The 17,957-nt window shown below is 41.9% G+C and overlaps 1 protein-coding gene across 2 annotated transcripts in view; it reads right to left on the reverse strand.

Moving 5' to 3' along the window:
- Positions 1–17,805, reverse strand: part of LOC112571242 (homeobox protein Meis1-like) — a 192,403-nt gene extending 174,598 nt beyond the window's left edge. The window contains exon 1 of one of the 2 annotated variants that reach the window (XM_025250117.1): positions 17,318–17,805. The gene's annotated coding sequence lies outside the window, so the exon portion shown is untranslated. The remainder of the gene's footprint in view (positions 1–17,317) is intronic. The other variant, XM_025250115.1, reaches the window with a different exon arrangement.
- Between the last annotated feature and the right edge of the window lie 152 nt (positions 17,806–17,957).

The raw sequence follows: 17,957 nt of genomic DNA on the forward strand, positions 1-17,957 counted from the left end.
GTACCGTAATCAGCAACTGTATCTTCCAGTCAGTAAACAAACAGGATGTCTGCACGTGCATTGCGTGTCCAATATACACTATCTGTAAGAACATCTGTATTTAGTGTTTCTAAGACATTTCTCATAAGGCAGAACAAAAATGAAGCTCGAGATAGTTGGAGGACCAACCTGTGTGGAAAGTAAGATAGAATCTTTCATGATACCTGAGGTAAAATGAAATTACCCACAAACCTTATCAAGATAGTTCTTTGTTGCAATTCCTAATAACAATTTTAACAAGTTTGTCAGACGGAGGAATTTCATTGACAGTCCCTAAGGTGTTGTCATTGTTCAACATTCTGATTAAATCATGTTCCACACCCACAGGTCCTTCACACCTTCTCTAGGGATAGACTGAAGTATCTTCCTAACCAGATAAACGTTTGGATGAATGTTTAATCAATGGCAAAGATTTTTACAGGACAGTTACACAAAAAACTTGGTCAAATATTCCTCCATATTTGTCTGATTAAGAAGCGCCTGAAGGAATGTTTAGAAAGTCTTGAAATTAGTATAATAATTAACACACACGCGCGAACACACAGGCACACACACAGGCAGACACGACCGCAAGTAAAGGTCAGTGTAACTCGAGCTTCCACGAGCGAACACGGAGACACCGAGGACCAGGAGAGTACATGGCGGGTAGGCGTTGGTGGTGTTGCAGATGAAAGCAAAGTAAGTTAACTGTCTAAATAACATTCAGGGGAAACACGACCTAAACCTGCTCGGCAAACAGACCACACACCAATCAGTGTTAATAAAAGACAAATTAACTCATTACTGTCACACACCCGTCCGGCTCCGCAATGTTGTTTGTTCTTTACGACCGTGACGCCTGTGTAATGCCAACCGACTGTGGAGACTAAATGGCAGAGTGCAGATGTACGCAGTTGACCTATGACATCATGCTTAGTAAGCAGCTCTCGGCCACGTACTGGGATGGACTGTGGTTCTCATAGAGCAAAACCATTATTTTGCCAGACCTCTCACAGAGTTAGACTAACAAGGACAGACAGGGGCAGGGGGAGAGGGAGACAGACTTTCTTTGTCCTTTACAAAACTTCACGAGTTTCAAAGTCCAAGAATCTGTTCTGGTTAATTCAGTTTATCTCCGGGGTCAGAGTTCGTCGTATGTAAATTTTGTCACTGGGAGCTGGGGAGATCATTTTCTATTTCAGTACGAAACTCTCAGGCACCAGAGATCAGTTTACAGGCATCTTTATTTCTATTTGCACGGGAAGTTGGCATTCAGCTCACCTCAGGACAAACCCGTGTCGGAGTCTCCGCCATTTTTGTTTTCAAATAACCATTCTGGCTCACATGTTCAGACAACAAACTCGCATGCACATACTATGTTAGAAGTATTGAATAAATTTCGAAACTCGGAAGTTGTTAGTCAGTCCTCCACGGATTTTTTTCTTTTTGTTTGAAAATGGAGTTCTGGAAGACTTTTTCTGCATGTTCGGAATGATTATTTGGGGAAAAGCGCCGAGGACAGCTGACACTGTGCCACAGGTCCTGTGTGACCTCAAAGGTCACAAACATGGCCGTCTAGCCATTCACGCTTGTAACCTCTTTCTTTGTTATCATTCTGTATCTATGTAAGCGCATTGAGCCCACTATATATATATATCGCAGGAAAGTGATCTATTATTACATAATTTTAATATTAGGTCTGCTCGCCATAGTTGAACAGGTTATGTTGAAGAGCTTTTGAGGTTTTTAGCTGATGAGGACAAATAAAACTGCTTCTAACGATCCCTCGAAATCGACTGGTGCTAATGAGGATTTCATCCGCGCTCCATGGCAACATTCAATCAGCGTTTAGCACTTTTATTAGTCCCGTGCGCAAACCGGAAATGGGGGTCAAGCGTGGCTTTGGTTATTACATTCTTTCACTGTAAAAGGCTTCTACGAGTTACACCACTTCAGCTTCATTAACACGGATAAAGAGGGATTTAACCAAACAGAACTTATAAGTCTGACAAAGTCACTTTTGACACTTGCCTGCTCTCGCCAAAGTAGTCATTGTAGATGGTGGGCAACAGAAAAATAGAAAAACGATGAAAGCACAGTATGACCAAGCCTCCTTAATGTGGAAAGACTTAGTCACAGTCTGCCTGTGTCTGGCTCTTCCAACTTTGCGGACAGAACATCTGTCGGCTGCTACTATCGCCAACACCTTCCTAGTGACAGGGTCGAGGGTTAATGGACAGGATGAGTGGAGTAGTTTGAAAGATAAACCGTTTTTACTTATTTTAGCAAGATGTTGCTTGTCAGCATAATTTAATAATTGTAAGAACTTTAAATAGATAAGTAGGCTAAATACAATAATGACCTAATTTAAATGTTTGCACTATATATATGTACTTAAATAAAAGAAAGACTCAATACTAAGAAAATCATAAATCCTCTGTTGGTTTTGTGAGACACGTGTTCTATCTTCTTTGTTTGCTTATATATATATATGTAAAATTAAGCAATAATATCACGATACAATTTAAAGTTGTTTCTACATTTGAGAGGATTCGTTCGTGCAAAAGAAGTATTTATTATGCGACCTCTTTGATGATATTTATTAATGTATTTTTTGCAATAATGTTGATGTTTACACTTACACCACTCTCTCAGTTATCTATTATATTGGACTCAGTGATGGATGCTGCAACACGCATCTTGTAGACTACTTTTCTGATACCAAGTGTCCACCGTAAAGTTTGCTGTCAGTCCGAAGTTCTCTCTTCACAACTCTCTAGAGCAAGTGTTCGTCTGTTTAGTTTGAGGCAGTTAACATCGGGCAGACAGAGAACAACTAAATTTTCTTTCGCCGTTTTTGTGATTAACCGTAGTGACAGTTCATAGCACAGCAATGATCTTTCCCACTAATTTATTCTCGTGTGTTATGTCTCGGTAAAGACAACGGAGGGGCAACAGACTGAACCTCCGCTTCCGCTTTATCCACCGATGAACGTGTACTGCGCATGTGCAGAGTAATTAACGAAATCCTCCCTTCCCCAATTAAAGTCTGGCATCGTGCCCTTTGTGTCCGAATGTTTTGCTAAAATATAATCAAATAAAAGTAAATATTTCGCTGAACTGTAATCAAGAAGTAGATATATCATATGAGACTCGTGTTGAGATTTTATAGCGGTAACCTTTGACCCGTCTTAATAGTCTTTAGCACTTCGAACCCTTTAATTGGTTAAATGATTTATGACGATCAACGCCGACAACAGAGGGCAGCACAAGAAGCTTTTTTTCTGTATTTGTATCGCTAGCAAATTTGGGATTTTAAAAATTTTTTTTTAATCCCCGTCCTCTGTAAAATATATTGAAAATGATTAGAATAAAGCAGGAATCGTAGAACTTTCCCGTCTGTGCAATGCGGAGCTGAAAACCGTTGCTCCTCTTATGTCTCTCCCTACTAATTGCCTACTTCGTGGTCTGAAGTGAACAGTACTGTACTTTATTCTAGAGTAAAACGAGTATTTCATAAATATTTCCATTTGCCTATTTTTTCCTGATATTTATACAATAGCAAATACGTCCACTTTAATTGTAAATATTTTACATGAATTTAAAAAGCTATCAAATTAATTCGGTATTTGTCTATTTTCCTTGCACCTCCTATAATATTAGTAATTAGTCTATATGTAAAAAAATAATTTTACGTTTCATAGACTAAATTTTTCTTCCAAGAAAGTGATAGTCTGAACTTTGTCTAGGCAACCTACATAAAAAAATTAATTAAAAAAAAAATCCGAAAATCGGAGGAACTAGAAAATCAACTTATTATCTATACACAACCATACAACGATATTGTTTGATATTTTGTTCGTTTGTCGCCATATCTTTTTCGTAAAACATGTTATTCATATGTGCACACAGTAAGTAACTTAGATATGAAATTCTTATTTGTAAAACTAAAGAGTTCAGTCACCACCGCTAAGTACACAACATCTTTTGCTCCATTACTTGCCTCGTGCGTCCAGCTTAATGCCAAGAATGACAAGAAGTTTTTTTCTCATTATTTTAATATTTCCATACATTCTCGTTTTTCTAAACTACTTCCATAGTTCCTCCCGTCATCAAAGCAATGATTAGAGATTAAAAACATTAAAGTCGATTAAGATGGTCTCCAATCTCGCTTTACGAGTGGGTCTCGACTGCCGAGGAGCATCACTAAAGCCTTTTGTCATCGACTGAGGTGGACGGCGGTGTTACGGGAGATGAGATGTGCAAGGAGAAAGATGACTTGGGCTGATCACGAGGCGAGTGGGAGGAGGAGGGCAGAGCGTGAATTACCCGTGTGGGGGATGGGGAAAGGGGGGCAGGGGGAGCAGGCATAAGGGGCAGGTCAGCTGCGGTCGACTGTCTCCAGGTCGGGTCTCAAGCCCTGACGGACACAAAGGTCCTGTCATGGGGCGTCAGACGCAACTTGTCACCCTTCAGACGTGGTTCCTGCCCCAAAGGAAAGGCAGTCTGTCGCTTCTCTCCCTTTGCAGTCGGCTTCTTCTCTCCCCTGCCCATAACGAGGAGTCGGGTTAACCCCATCTCGCATCTGGATACTGCAGCAGTCTTTGGCAACAGGAAACAGAGAGAGGAGGCCAGAGGGGTGGATACTGAGAATCTTTAGGGTGAGCCGGGATATAGGGGTGCAATAGTACTAAGTTGTGATGGGCATTCACACGCCCTGTCCCCCCTCCACGGTCTTCATCCGCCAAGTTGCCAGTTGGTTGTTTCGTGTTCTATTAAGGTTGTATCCTAGCAAAACCAGATTTATTTCTATAACCTCTTAAAGATAATATTGTTATGTAATTAGATTTTCAAGTCGTCTTAATCCGATTTGTGAAAAAAAGCAGTGGTCACTCTTTCCTCTCCACTAACAATGGTTTCAAATATGACTGAAAAAAAAGATAAACCATTCAGATCACTTGAGAAAAATATCGCTTGCAAAAGTTAACTTCATAATAAATGAATATGCCTCCGAAATGCCCCAGAGAGTGAGAGAGCACCTTCAAAGTTTGTTAATATGCACCAGCAAAGAATCAGTGTCTTAAAAATCCATTGTAAAGCCTTTGATTGTTCTTGTAATTTAACTAAAACTGAAGAATAGCAGGGCTAAAAAAAAGAGAAAGAAAAAGAGACCACACAACAATCAATTCCCACGCCGGGAGGCACGTGGGCCTGTAGTAACATGAAGCTGCAGTCTTGGCGTGGGTCGCCATGAGCCCCCGTTGCCCTGGCGTCTTCGTGTCTGGTCCAGAAACCTCGGCGGTACAAACCGCCCATCTGACAGGGTCCTTAACGATCGAGACGGGAAGTTAGTAGCTGCTAACGTTTCGCTTTCTACGGGAGAATATCTTTTTAACAGTGTGGAGCGGGTAGAGAGCTGATACCAGACCGTGCTTATCAGACTGAGAGAAAATTCTTTTCGCTGCTTTATGTCTTTGTGTTTTTTTCTTGCTCTTTTGGCAAAACATGTTTTCTACAAATCAAAGTTCGATTTAAATCTTAAAATATATTTTTTCGCTCTTCATGAAGGCTTAGAAATGGTTTTCTGCTTCAATGCTATTCTTTATTGTAATTCATGATATTTTGATCACCCTAAAAATATTAAACCCTCGTTTATGAATTTTTTTTTCTTCTGACGGAAACGCACGTAGACTACTAACCTCATTGTGGTTATCAGCATACTGTAGTCTTTATCAGGGAGTAGAGTGAGAGAAAACTTGCTGAAACGGGACAAGAAAAAAGTATCTAGCAAGCACGTGATTTACGCCTTCCCGTGAACTCCAGCATCCGCTGCAACCGCTGGGACTGCAGCAGCGCTGGCGATGTGGACGTTGCAGCACCTGCTACTTTGTTATCAATTCATTATTTTAATCACGCGCCGCTGAAAGCTGTTGTACTGTGTACCGCTAGATGGCGGGCGCCCTGCGGATGATGGTACAGAGGATGTTGAGGTGGCAACACGAGACAGCTGCAAGTGATGGGGCAGGCGGCGAGAAACGCGGCAACGATGAGAAAATAGAAAACACACTCGGCCGGCGGTAGGTCTGTTCACAGACACCAACATCACTCACTTCTCTGTCTTTGTGTATTATTTATTTGTTTGGGAGACGATCGGATATAAAGAGAGAAGAAAGTTTGAAAATTACAGACTTAATCAATTTTTTTGTTGTTGTTTTGTTTTTGTTTTCGTATGTGTGTCCGTGTGTCTGTCAACGCGTCTTCTTGTCTGTCTTCCGAGAACGGAAAGTTTTTCTTCTTTCTCTCTCTCTCTCTCTCATATACCTCACATACTGTTTTTAATCGCCGTTTGCACCTTTTGTATAGTGTTCATCTCAGGTATACTTACTTTATTTCGGGGTTTCATTCGTTTATCTACTCTCCCTCTATCAATTAACCGATCTCTATGTTAAGCCAGGTAAGTACTAACTCCCGCTCCTTTGTTGCACATTTTCATTGTCATGTCCTAACATATGCTTAGACATGTCTCATGTTTCTGTTTGGTTTTTACATTTAAGTTCGTTTTAATGTTGTTATGCATGAATGCAGCGACAGACTTCAATTACTCCCTCACAATGGCCGCCGACACAAGCCTGATCTCTGGGTGTCTCTTTGTCCGCTGCCCGTCCCCTCATCACTGTGACAACTGATTAGTGAAAGAGATTTTCTCTCCGTCTCTCAATAGGTTCATGCACAATGTTTTCCACATCTATTCACACTTAAGTCATTCTTTTCACATGCTAACTGAAAATCATTCATATCCTAGCGACTCCCCCTGTCACAGGGCCCGGGTGGAGGATTAACCAACTGCCCTCCCTGTCAGCAAATTTCCCTCCTACCTGAGATGAAAGAAAATGTGGTGATGCTTTTAATCAGGGTCGGATGAAATAATGCCCATGGCTTTACTTTCAAAAATAATGTGTAAACAAAATTTTGTCTGGTTAAGAAAATTACTTCTTTCAACTTTATTGTGGAAAATTAATTCTTTTGACGAAAAATGCGATGAAATTTATGGGCGAATAAAGAGAACATTGCGCTCGATTTCATACCTGATAAACCCAATCTTTGTTTCAAAGCTAAGGTTGCTTCAGAAAAATTGGGGTTAATATCGGTTGTGTGTTTATATCCTGGGTATGTGCGTAGCATCATGTTTCTCCAAGTAACAAAAAAAAAAAAAGAAGAAGAAGAAGATTAATCATATTTTCGAAAGCAAGCGCATTCACGTGCGACCCTAGAAAAGACACAAAGCGCTCGACACAAGGAGTTTGGACATGTCTTATGCAGCTGGTCACAGCTCCATGCAGCTGGTCACAGCTCCCTGCAACAGGCGACACACTTCAGGTCAGAAGCTGGGTTTAATCGGTTTGGGAGGAGATGCCGTGCGGAGGGTGCCTTTGTGATGGGGGCTGAATGTGTCATATGGTGGACCCCCCCTTCCTACAGTCTTTGTGGTGGGGGGCCTCAGTGTGTCACGTGGCTGAGAAAGATTTTTGCGACGGGACCTCGAGTATCATTTATCGTGTCACATTCTTGTTACTAATTAGAGGGAATCCTTAATCTCTGAAACTCATATCATTTCCATTGGCTTGGAAGGGACACAGGCTGGTAGGGGGATGCAGTGAACGGGCAACTTCTAAGCCCGTGACTTGAAGTAACTCTGAGAAAAAAAATGTGCATGTCCATAGCATTAATTTTAGCAAATATAAAGCATACACAGTGTGAACTCACAGAAACAGTAAAAGGTATTTTTGTAACCTTATGATCATCAAGGTGTTTTCTCCGGGCCAATATTTTGTGAGGGAGGTATTATCTCCTCTCCTTCATTTCATTACATTTCCTAACTCTTTGACGTACCCATTCTGTGTTAACTGGAGGGGAAATAAGCTGCGTCCCACGGGTATCGAACCGGCACCTCCGGGTCGGACAACACTGACTACTCGGCTTCCCCAGTGAGTACACAGAATGCTAACTGGAACACGAGACCAACCGTCAACTAGGAAGTGCGGAGGTGAAAGGACGAGGGAAGGGTCACAAGAACATTACCGCAGGCGTACATTCGTTTCTGTTTAGCTTACAGCCATCAGTCTAAGATCACGTGAAAACCACGTGATTGACTTACACTGAAGGCGGGAGCAATAAGAACCCGGCGTCAGCATATTTGTTGATGACCAGTCACGTGACTGACTGACGAGTTAAGATTGGATTATATACAGATTATCTGTACTTATTCTCAGCAATAGTTTCCTTGGGAACAACAATAACTACCTGTTAGCGCAGAAAACCTTTGACATACCTTGTCAATCCAACAGGTGAGACTGCAAGGACGTCAAGGCTCCTACGTGATCGTCACGTGTTAGTATGAACACCACCTCAAGTCTCGACAGAGGTGTCTTGTATTATTAGTAAGTAGCTATCAATGATATTAACTTGTGCTTTCCGTCAGTTTTCAGTTTGAGTTAGTTTGTGATAAGACAATCCACTCCACTGGACACAAACGGTCATGCATGCAGGCGCAGAGAAAATGAGGGTTGAAGAACAGGAGAATAAGAAAGTGAGAAACAATCAGAAAGTGAGATTGTGAAAGAGAAAAAAAAAGTCAGAGAGAGTAAGAGTCGCACACACGTGATACAATGACAATGAAGTTTTTTTTAAAAAAAAGGTGGCGTGTGTGTGTGCGCGCGTTCTTATATATACTTGTTTGTGTGTGTGCTTGCCTGTGCGAGTAGAGAGGAAGTCCACTGATAACCACTGTTAGCTTGTCTCTCGTTCCCTTCTCCCTCCTTCTCTCTGGACGTTTACATGTTGACCCAACAGCCACGTGCTGCAGTTCACATTACAGACGTTGATCAATGAGGTGTAAGGCAAGGCCCCTCCACCCTCCTGCAGTCTGCAACTTCCTCCGCCAACCGAAGGAAACCGAGAGATACCCGGACGAGCCAGTCAGTACTTGGGGTGTATCTTGCAGTCTTCATATCCGGGTCACTGGGTGTAACAACTCCTCAGTTCACTACTTTGAGCTCTTTGGTAGCCCGGTGAATTGCTTTCATGCTGCATTTTTCAGCAAAACATCGTCTCAGCTTTTGTAAATGTCTGGAAGTAGGGATATCGGTTATGTTTGTCCGCAAGCAGTCAAAAAAAGCGGACATAACTGATGATCAGAGAAGTATTTTTTCAACAGGAAGTGACGTCGCTCGTAGAACAAATCACTCCTAGACATGTTCCCCTTAAATGGCTAGTGAAGATGATCCTTGGATTATTCCGACTCCTGACACTGAGATGTCTGACATGCAGTTTGTTGGCGAGATATTTAGAGCGAAAAAATTGGAAGATGTTGTCAGATGGTTTACAGACAGATGTAACTGCTCCTGCTTATTGTTGACAACTAATGGAGTAGTTTGGAATTGTTTCTGCAATAACAAACATTATTTCATGTTGAGTATTGCTATGCAGGGCAAGAACTATGCCACCTCTGATAACTTCTGTGTTTATAAAGATTCCAGTTACCGGTTGCAGTAACCTTTAACCTACTGGGTTAGTGATGAAGTCGGAGATGAAGAAAAACACTTGGGTCAGAGATTATTATTACTGCACGCATCCAGGTAACAACAGCGACTTTACATCCTCCTGTTTACATGTGATCTGAGAATCAGTTTATTTTTCACATAAGTGATTTCCACAGACCTGCACACGATGGCATTATACAGAAAAAGAGATTAGACAAGAAAGAAGAAAAGAAAAAAACTGCTTTTCCCTTTGTTGTTGATATGTAATGTCGAAAATAAAAAAAAGAAACAATGAATCAAAGAGAGAGACTTAAAGAAGGATAGAGTGAAAAAAGACAGACATTGGCTTGTTGGCTGACTGACAGAAAGCAAACAGGTGAGTTCATGGGCAAGCAAGTGAAGTACAGGATTTAAAGGCTGACAATAAAAAACTTCTTCAAAGTTTTGGCGCAAGTGCGGCACACCCATCCAATACCACGTGAGCGCTTTCTCTTTTCTTTTTCTTTTTCTGTGCGGCGATAGGTAGGTGGGTCTCCAGGTAAAGCGCCTTAAATTTTTACCTGTGTCACGGTGAACTGATAATACAAGGTGTGTGTGTGATCACGCACGCGCTCAGAGTAGCAAATATATATACACTCAGTAAAATGAACTTTTGCAATGAACATTTAAATTCCAACACTTTTTAAACAGTTTCTTATTATCATTCACAATTATTATTATTTTCAATTTTGAAAAAAATGTAGGGGTCTGGAGAGTGTAGAGAAAAATGGCCGACGCCTTTCTCACATCGGATTACGATGAAATAAAAGTCTGTTTGGTGTTATCAATAAATAAATGTGTCAGCCTAAACGAACAACAGTGAAAAAATAAACAACCATGTCGATGTTATTTATTTTAAAAGATAAACCTATCGTCAGTAGGAAGGAAGAAGTATTCCTGAAGCGTTTGAAGTTCGGGTTTGACGGTTCGTTTCTCCTCCTGCAGTCATGTTCAGTATTACTCAACTTTCCTGCTTTGATCACTTATTTTTTCTTTCGGACACATAAAACTTCATTAAAATCTTTATGAAGATGTTTACTTCGGCGCCGACACGTTAGAGACTTTTCGCTGAAAACTAAAAAAACGCAGCTAAAAATTCTCCGTGAAAGTACATTAGGAAAATATATTAAAATAACTCAGCTTGGAGTGATTTATAACCCATACAGATATTTAGATAATAATGTGTTTATTAAAAATGTGTTGCTTGAATCAGAATGCAAAGATAAGCATTTATTTGCATGAAATTAGTTAAAGAAAATTAAGAAAAGAAATAAATATTATACGATATCATCAGACTGTTGGTAATAACATAAATATTTTAGTTTCCGTTAAGAAATTTTGAAGCTATGATTTTTTTTTAAGTCGGAAACTCATGCACAAAAGTTGAAAAGACAAATACCGAAGTACATTAATCTGTTCTTCATTAGCAATATTTTGTCAGGAGATGTCAACAGCACATGATACTGTCTTAGAGCCAAGTTGTGTAGCAACATAATGTTTGAAACATGATGGAATACAGAAAACATTCTTCCGACACTGATTACTGCTTGGAAACAGAAGACATGACTATGTCACTATGGATATGTACGCGCACGTGTACACATATAAATAAAATATATTTGTGTACGTATATCAAAAGAAATAATAAAAAATTATAAGTAAATTGATGACAAATTTATTGGTTCGTTTCACTTCACTACCCCAACTACTGCTTGTTCTTCGTTGTTAAAGACACTGAGGTCGGCGCTTGGTTAGATGAAGAACAATACCAGACTATTAGTAAGACGAGTGATACTAAAGCCACCAGTTATTCCAATTGCTGGTGGAGGTAGGAAGCGAACTCTCGCGAAGAAATGTTCCCAAGACACATTTGAGACCACAGCAAGCCACACACATTCCTCTTTCTGTCTTCCACTTTTTCTACACGAATTTATTTCACGGCTGGTTACTGCAGACAGAAGGAGAGTCTGAGGATGCGAACTGTCTTGGTTTCAATTCCAGAGTTAGTAATCTCCCAGGGCAGTACGTGGTGTTATCTTCGGTTATCCCTTCCTGTCGTCAAGTCAGGGTCCAGACACCAAAACACATTTATCGCCCAAGTGCAGGCAGTACACAAGCCTCGCCAGCCCGGGAGGGGAATCTGGTCAGACCAGACCTCCAGACCTCGCTGAAAGCTGCAGCTTCCCCGGGAAACACCGGGTGACTGGGTGTCACACCCGACGACTTCATCAACTCTCTACCACCCAATAACTAAAGGAATAACAGAAAGTAACTTCTGGACTCAAAGGAGACCAGTGCACGTTGGCACTGAAGACAGAAGTTCCCCTCCCTTTCTTAAGTCAGAAAAGCAGTGTCCAGACCCACATACCCACAGAGCTTACACCCCTTTGTCCCTGTAATATCTGTGAAATTGGAAGGTGTAAAATCTCAAAAAGATAGGACGAGGACGAAGAAACCGAGCTGAGTTCTAAACAGAGGTCTCGTTTCATGAATCATCAGAAGTTTAAAGAATGAATCATCAGAGAGTAGTTTAGTATGGAGGGAGAGCTGGGGTGGCGGTGGAGAACTAGGGAATGAGGGGAGGGACCTTGGTGACACGAAAGGCAACTGAACTGAATGTTTTCTTTTCTCGCTGCAGCTAACCTTTCCCACTCATACTGATATCTTTGGCACATCGCTCTTTGAAATGTCAACAACACCTGCTTGTACTATTAAAACACTGTTACATGCGTACTTTTAGACAGCTAGCTACCCTCATGCTCTTTGGGCTTACTCCAAAATTCACCATCATCCACCTTCATTTGTCCCCGAAAAGTTTGAAAGAAAATAAGTGTCAGCGAATAGATAAATCCCAGCACTTAGCACACTTTGTGATTGTTTAAAAAAAATCTGATTACAAAGTCCTTGTTCAACACAGAACGGGCGCTGTTTATAACACTTCTCCGTGCTTTCTCTCCACCCGTTACCCACCCGAGGCCCTCCTCTCTGCCGTTGTCTCGGGTAGCAAATCCCCTTTCGTGTCACCCACTGTTCTGCTTATGTCATCGATGTCCATGTGTGGCTGACTCATGGAGGCCTGTGACTACTAGAACAGTAAAGCTCACAGCTCCCTCTCCTCTAGTCCTTCTTATTATTCCAGCCTCGCAATGTGAATGGCCTTTGTCATGACCACTTGTCACTGTGATGACCGCTGCCGCTCAACTGCCAGTCAGCAATTAATTCTGAACAAAGAATGCGGCTTGGATTGCCTCCCTCTAGACCACATTATCGGGTGGATGGGACATGCTTGGGTGAACATGTCGAGAGACACTTAACCCCTCAGGCGAGGTTAACAGACTATAGCAAAGAATCCTCGTTTAGACTTGTTTGTCAAAACTTGATATTTTAATGAAAAGTATAAAATAAAAATAAAGGTAAGAAAGGAGCTTTTTTGCCGGGAGCGTCTGGTCTACTTTCCAGAAAAGCTAGGGGTTGGGGAAGAAGCCATAAACACTGATGACTTCAAGTTTAGATATAAGTTTATAACCTATCAAAAACATTGTTTCTCTTCCATGAATTAAACTCTTGCTTAATTTTCTCGATGTACAGTTTCCAGCAGAGGTAGATGATAATAAATCAGGTCACAGGACCCTGAAGAGGATTGCAGCCTGGGAAACATGATCTGTAGGCGGTCCGTGGTCCGACGAGCAGAAGTGGTCAGTCGTCAAGACACGGTCGTAAAGCTGTCGCCAGAGGTCAGAGGGCAGACCTTACCGACGTGTCAGTCCAGCCAGCGACGACGGCGCTTTCAATTTGTCGCCTGGGAAGGCGGCTGGACCGCCATGTTGAGTGATGCAGCACGGTACCTTGCCCCCGGCATGCGGTCACGCTGGGTCTTAGTGTCAGCGGTTAGAGGGCACGGGGGAGCACTGAGAAGCGGTGGGGGAGGGAGTGAGAGAAGGAGGGCACGAACCCTGGAGTTCACGGAGACCCAGAGCGACAGATAAGCGCGCGCGCACTGTCGAGTTAGTAATGAACTCCTGGCACATGACCCTCGTCGCGGTGTTAATTTGAATCAATTTTCACAGTTCCACATCAATGACCATGAGACACAACAAAACCTTGTATAAACTGTGCTACAAATATCAGGTAAACTCCATTAAAACGCTTCGCGGATTCACAAGAACGACAACCTTTCACCGCCTCCGCAGAAGTTTCGTTTTATATCAAATGGTGAAGAGAGAGAGGAAAAAGAGAAAGGAATAAAAAAGGCCCATTTCTATTTATCTGGGCTCGATCTGTTGCCACTCACGAAAATCTGTCATCTGTTTTATCGGTTAACTATGAAAACAAGCACCAGCTGAGCGAAGCCAGAGAAACCAGAGATTAATCTCCCTTGTTCCAATAATTACACCGGTCAAAAATCAACAAATGTTCTGCGCATTAATCTGATTTATCTCAGATGAACTGTTTTCCCAACTTTACTGTATTTTTAAAACATGCCATTCATTTGCCCAGCCGGCAGCAGGGAAAGTTAATCTGGTCTCGGCGCTGGGTTCGTGTGTCACTGGCCTCTTTTCTCCTTTGTTTATTGTAGCATAAAGTCGCAGCAGTCAGCCTGGCGGGGTTCACGGTGTGTGTCACACTTGCAATCCTCTCCACAATCCTACTGGGTACATCGGAAAAATTACATCCAACAGTAACGGGTGCTAGAGTGTCTCAAACCTGTAAGTTAGTAACGAGGGTCAGAAGGTCTATAAGTCTTTAAAGTACCCAGTATCTCTAAAAAACATTTTGTGTATATTTTCTAAAATAATCATGGGTCTTTCTAACGCAAAACAGTTCATTGATTATCTGGATCAATACGTGGCACAGCAGTTCTTTTATAATAAGGACCATTAATAATACAATACTTCAGTGATGTGGATCAAAACATGAACACTGCAGGCAAACATTTCGGTTCAGTATATAGCCGGTCATTGCTGCTGAAACATCTTTTATCCGTGCATTATTATTAGCAACCCAATATTATTTTACATTTATCAAAATATTCATAATTTTCAAGAATAATATTGCCGGTCGGCTTACTACTACTACACACATCTACATCAGTATTGTCCGAGTACTGAGTGTCAGAAGTTTATTATTCACAAGTAAATTAATTCACCACAAATTCAACTTCATTCAGTCAATAAAAATGCTTTTTCGGTAAAATTCAATAACTTTTGTCAAAACCTCAATCTGTGTCACGGCACTGACACTGTCATTGACACTGACACCTGGCACTGACAGTGGAGGTTACAGTCGCACACCCTGTTTACCGATCCCCCGACATCCCCCGGCAAGACGCTTCACTTGTGTTGAAAGACACGGATCGAACAGTCGGCAATAATTCTGTCAACAAAGAATTGCATCAACAACAACTACCGACCCACCCACCACTGTGTGTCGTGCATACTTTTGTTTACGTGTGTGGGCGCGCGCCTCCAGGTGGGTGTGTATGTGTGTGTGTGAGAGAGAGAGAAAAGATTAGAAGGAAACAATTTATGTAAGCAAGCCGAAAAAAATATTTTTTTTCGCTTGGATTAATCAGATTTTTTTCTCTCTCTTCTTTGAACTATCACCATCAGCACCATCAACACCATGTCCGAGAGAACAGAGAACTCGTGCAGGGGGAAGAGAGGTGAGGGAGGGCTGGAAAGGAATGAAAAATCTCAGTGGCTAACACGGAGAGAGAGAGTTTATTTTTTTCCTCACTCCTGTAAAATCTAGTGTGATAAAATTTTTATCTGTTTACAAGTCTTAACATTCCATGATTCCATGTTGGGATTTTTCTGCTACTATTCAAAATTACTATTTTGAGTACGAGTGAAGAGCAATATTTTAGGTGCATCAAGAACACTACTTTCTGTGTCAAGAATATTTTCAGTATGTTAACAACAGTTTTCAGTAAGTGTTCAGAAGTGGAATGCGATTCAATGTGTAACAAACAACCTTCCGAAAAGGTTTAAACAATTTATTGCAGAATTTTTAAAATGTTGAGCCACGTGCATGTGTGTGCGCGCGCTAGCATCTCAATCCATACTTTTGTTAAATAGAGGAAAAGGACAATAACGACAAAAATGATGGATTTGTTCTGCTGAGAGTATCCATGATGCAAAGCTGTGTTCATATATATTGGATATGCCTATTAATGTTCAGAATGCTTTGAACTAGAAAGTTTGATTAGCTTTATCAGTTCCGCACTGTCATACAATCCGTTACAACACTGTATTGAGTGTCGGCCATGTGTTATCAGCAGTAATCGCATCATCTCAGTCTTTTTTTAGAATTGTGGTGGGCAATATTTTGTTCTGCAACTGTCAAAAATATTTTTTTAACCGACTATAAAATAATTCTTTCCATTAACGTGTTCATTTATAACTCCTGTTATTTATTTTTTTTATTTATTAAACAACAACGATAATAAAGTTTGTGGCAAGGTCGATGAGATTATTGATGTAAGTGCTAAGCAAAGCGGAAACACTTGCTGACAGGCACCTGCCGGCTCTACCTGAACTGATCTGTTACCTGAGTGGTTACCTGAGTGTTACCTGGCGCTGGGGACACTGACCGCATACATAATGTGACATCCTCCACCCACCCGACTACCATTTTTAAGAGCTTGGGTTTAGTTTTGCCGGTGTTCGTGACGTAAATGCACGCGCTGCCATGCACCGTTAGCGGACAGTCGTCACAAGGCGAGGAATATGATCGGCAAACTTTTCGCCGACTTTCGCCGGCGATGGGCAAACACTCGCAAAGGCTCGCCGACGTCTGGGCGCTCTCCACAGGACGCCACGCGCCCGCTGCCTATGAATATAATATTTCCAAACCATTACGGCCTGAAGATTTCTAAACAAAGCTACCCCGAATATTCAGACACCCGACACGCGGCACAGGATACTCGATCGTGAGGGAACAAGATGAGGATGGACGGATCGACTCCACGGGCAGGCGTGCCGCTGGGTTTCCACCAGGTTGGCAAAAATCGCTGCGACATGCTTAGCAGCAGACGACTGTTATTTTTTCTCGTCTTCGATTTCGTTTTATTCTGCGAAGTTTTCTCCTGCTTAAGCGACAGAAAAAAAAAGAGAGGCCGCTGCGAGGTTTATTTCTGAATGTAAATTAAGATTCCTTTGTTTATCTGTGCATGGTTTGTTGTTTGGTCTCTCAGACGGGCCTGGCACGGGGTTGGCGGGTAATAGCAACAGGAAGCCGAAGCTTCGCGGAAGCGATTAGGTTAATTGTTTACAGCAGACAAGAGGCACTCCTTACGTCGGCCGCAGTTAATACTGTCACAGGTTTCTCGCCCTCGGCAGCTAATGAATCTGCTCTGACTGATGAAATAGGTTGTTTACGCGGTCAGCTAGATGTTGATGCTCAGCTAGCGCAAGGCAGTGATTTTCTCCGGCAACCTTAACATTACCCTTTTTTTTTTAATACAAATTAACCTGCGCGTGTATATGTGTGTATGTGTCGAGCGAATGTATGCGCGTGCGTGTGTGTATGTGCGCGCGCGTGGGTGTGTGTACGTTCAGACATGCGCATCAGCAAAGATAGATATACAATATTTATCTAAATCTCTAATTTTGTTTGGGTTTTTTTCTATCTACTCTAGAAAAAAAATATATATCCACGAGGTATTAATGTAGGGCTGCATTCCAAATATCTGTTAAAATAAAATTAGACAAAATACTCACCGAGACTGATGTCAAGATGTTATTTCCAAATGCCGTGGCCAACAACACTTCCTTGCAAAGCAGGCAGAAGCCGACAGAATAAATAAATATGGCTGTCGCAAGAGGAAAAACAATCCCGGAATATCACAGTACTATCCAGCAAAATACCTCCTGCGCCTTCTCAGTAGAAAAAGATGGCGATATGTTAAAAACAAAACTACATAGCTACTCCTTGTACCTTTGTAGTGTCGCTTCACTTGTGGAGATAGATACCCGGGAGAAGATGATTTGTTGGTACACGCACAGCTTGCAATAACAAAAATTACTTCCTGAGAAGCTGGAGCTGGTGTCGAGGTGAGAGCCTCGGGGAAGAGGGACTTAGTGGCTGGACTGTACGTACAATGCCTCCGACGAGCACATCTACACACACCCACCCGCAGAAGCCGTGTCCTGACACGCAGTCCCGGCTCAGGGTACCCCACTTTCGACGCTTCAGCACCCGATCAAGAGGAGAACAACCAGCGGGGACTGCAAGACGAGAATTTTTCGCCCTTGGATTCGCTGTCAATAAATCCTGGCTTACAATCCGTCAGGCGGCAGGGCCCAGAAGCCAGGGGAAGATCCCTTCGCAAACTTGCCTACATTTTTTTTTTTTACTATG

The sequence above is a fragment of the Pomacea canaliculata genome, linkage group LG8 (assembly GCF_003073045.1).
Source record: "Pomacea canaliculata isolate SZHN2017 linkage group LG8, ASM307304v1, whole genome shotgun sequence".
Taxonomy (NCBI): Eukaryota; Metazoa; Mollusca; class Gastropoda; order Architaenioglossa; family Ampullariidae; genus Pomacea; species Pomacea canaliculata.